A 3,623-nucleotide genomic window follows, 5' to 3' on the forward strand; every position below is an offset into this window, starting at 1 on the left:
TAGACCTGTGCATTTGCTTCCAAAAGGCTACAGTCTTGAAAATTGTATGTATAAAATAATACCCAGGCCAGGAAGCTGCCATACGAACAGAGAAAGGGAGCAATACATAGTTCAAAATGAAGAAAGGAATGCGTTAAGGATGTACTGTTTCTCCACACATTTTCAGTCTATATACAGAGCAGATCATCTGAGAGGCTAGACTATATGAAGAAGGATGTGGCATCAGGATGGGAGGAAGACTCATCAAGAACTTGCATTATGCAGATGACACAACCTTGCTTGCCAAAACTGAGGAGGACCTGAAGCGTTTGTTGCAAGTCAAGAACCACAGTCTTCAATATGGATTGCAACTTAATGTCAAGAAGACAAAGATTCTCACCTTCAGGCCATCATCAGGCAGCATCATGATAGATGGAGAAGAGATTGAGGTTGTTAACAATTTCATCTTGCTCAGATCCACCATCAACACTCTTGGCACCAGCAGTCAAGAAATCAAAAGATTATTTGCTTTAGGAAAGTCAGCTGTCAGGAAACTCTCCAGAGTTCTAAAGAACAGTAATTTCAGTTTAGAGATTAAAATGTGCCTACTCCAGGCCGTGGTCTTTTCTATTGTTTACTATTCATCAGAGAGCTGGACAATGACCAAAGATGACAGAAGAAAAATCAATGCCTTTGAGCTATGTTGCTGAAGAAGAGTCTTGAACATACAATGTACTGCCAAGAGAATAAACAGGTCTGTCCTGGAGAGGGTCAGACCAGTTTACTCCTAAGAGACAAAGATTTTGAAACTCCTTCTCACATTCTTTGGGCATGTTGCCAGGAGGGACCAGTCCTTGAAGAAGGACATCAGGTTTGTAAGGGGGAGGGTCAACTCAGGATAGGAAGGCCTTGCAGGAGATGGTTTGACATAGTGACTGTTGCAATGAAAATAAGTTCAGGGCTGTTGTTCATAGGATCACTTGAGTCACAGTAAACTCATAACAATAACAACTTGACACACGTGGGGACACAGTGAATTGCAATTGATTCCCAGCAAGTAACAATAGCAAATGCAAATGAAGGCTTCAAAATCAGCAAACCTTGGGAATGAATGTGCTGCAGTCATAGTTTGATGGAGCTGTGTTGGAATAATCGGCTTTCATATGAAGAACCTAGCAAATGGCAAGCTGATTTATAGGGCAGACTAGTTCTCCAAAACTTCATTTAAAAAAAAACTCCAGTATAGTTGAAGGAACAATAGTAAAACTGTAATCCTCACAACAGAAAATTTATTCAAAAACATTTACCGAGCTCTTTGCACACAAAGAAAAAGTCCTTGTCATTGAAGGTTCTCCAGATGCCTGAGGGAGAGACAGCTGCATTAAGCTGATGATAATAGGAGCGTGCTCAAGGTGCACTGAAAGTACAAACAAGAAGCATTTATTGTTGTTTGGATGACAGCCAAACCCATACACTTCAACAACAGATCTTTCATTGTAACGCTCCTGCCTTCAAAAAAGAGGTTTACTCAGCCAGAAAAATATTAGGTGCTCTCAGGTCTCGGCTAACATTTGACAATCCTTTGCACAAGAGAATGAAATGCTGCTGGGTCCTGTGACTGCTGCAAACTGAACCGTGAGGACCTAGAGCATTTTCATTGACTGGCTTTTCAGAGGTAGATCTGCACACCTTTCTTCCCAGTCCACCTAAATCTTGAAGCTCCTCTGAAACGTACCCAGCATCACAATGACACACACGACTCCCTGACTCCCTAATAGTGAGAAGGGATGTGACTTCAGGGGGTGACAGTGAGAAGGGAGGTTACTTCCTTGAGAAAGCAGGTGACTGCATGAGATGACAGCTTTAGGACCCAAAGCAGGCCCACCACATAGAAGTCAAGAAGTCTGAACCAACAGTGTGTCTCAGAAGAAGTACAGCTATATTGATTTGGTCAGCGATGTATGCATGACCTTGGTCTTTGATACAGATCTCTCTCTCTCTCTCTCTCTCTCCAGTTCAAAATACAAGACAGTAACAGACTTTCTGACAGGCTCAGAACAAAAGTGGTATCCCAGTCCAATTGTTTTGCTTGGTTATGAAACTACTTTGCTTTTTCATAGCTAAGATCAAAAACTTTTCATAAATTTCCAGCATAAAACAAAAACAGAATACATAAGCCTCAGAGGAAATGCAATAAAAACATTAAAGCTGAAAGATAAAATCCATTTATAATTGCAAAACATTTTCGAGAAAACCCAAGGAAGTGAAGAATTGAACCCATTGGTAAATCTCATTGAATTAAGTGCCCTGATTTTAACCATTTGAATAATTCAAGCAGCTTTCATACAACATTTATCTAGGCTCAGTGAGCCATTTTATCTTGTATCTCCCAGGGCATAGCTGTTTCTTTTGGGGAATGTTCCACTAAAAATGCAACAGCGAAGTAGTGGGCAATGCATCCTGGCAAAAATGGCAAGCTGCTTCTCAATTCCTTCAAAGCATGCGACAGAAAGAACATGTGTGTGTGTCTGTGTCAATGTGAGTGTGTGTGTGTGTTGAAATAAAATATCATTGCTTTCATTTATTCAACAAGTACTGAGTTCTGTATGTTAAATATGCACATCTCAATGAGAATTTCCTCCCTACCCAATGGTTTTACAGAATATGAAAGGGCATTCAGCAGCCCAAAGAATGTTTTACTGAAAATGGGAGTAGGAGCGTCGTGCTGGAGGCTGGGACCGTCTCAGGCAGTAAGATGCCAGCCGTGGCTCTGCTCACCCCTTATAGATCCAACCCAATTTCGTGTTGTGCCCGATTGGGCTGTTCAGTCCAGCCTGTGCTGAATAAGCTGATGAACGCTGGGAAGGTCAGCAGTTTTCCAGGGATCTAGAAAATGTGCTGCTGAAGATAATCGTGCTTGCAGCAGAGCAAACTCAAGTGCCCAAACAACTATAAATATGATTAAAAATGGAATAAATGTGTTTCCATATGTAGAGACTAAAGAAAGTCTGTAGGGCGGTGCGTTTCTTCCAACGTGTCTCTAGAGGCTATATGTTTGAATAAGACCAAAATAGAAAACGCAGATCAGAATTCATATGCTTTAAATAGACAAAGCTCTTGGTACATATGAAGGGAAACAGAAGTGTTTCATCCGCATCTTGCTTACATCTCCATACTTTTGGGGATGTCAAGATGCTGTCCACACACATTCTGCAGTAGCGGAGTCTTTGTCACCTCCTTCCTCTATCCTGGTTTCAGCAAAAGATAAATATTCTTTTAAAAATAACACATTATTTGCACATTATTCTAAGTGAAGGAAACCAGTCTCAAAAGTTACATGCTGTATGATTCCAGTAATGTGACATTCTGGAAAAGATGAAAACATAGGAACCAAGGACAGCGAAGTGGTTGCCAAGGGGGTTGTGGACAGATCTGAATAGAAAGGAACAGTACCAGGCAGTTCTGAGGGGGTATTAGAATGTGTCCTGCATCCTGGTGGGGAGCTCTGGTGGAGTAGTGTTTAGGGAGTTGTGCTGCTATTCCAAAGGCTGTACAGCTCTGCCAGTTCAAATCCACCAGTGGTTCTGTGGGAGAAAGATGGGATATTTTCCTCCTATTAAGATTTACGGTGGAGCATTGCTGTC

This window comes from Elephantulus edwardii, unplaced genomic scaffold (assembly GCF_000299155.1).
Source record: "Elephantulus edwardii isolate Elephantulus edwardi_28Jun2011 unplaced genomic scaffold, EleEdw1.0 scaffold00039, whole genome shotgun sequence".
NCBI lineage: Eukaryota > Metazoa > Chordata > Mammalia > Macroscelidea > Macroscelididae > Elephantulus > Elephantulus edwardii.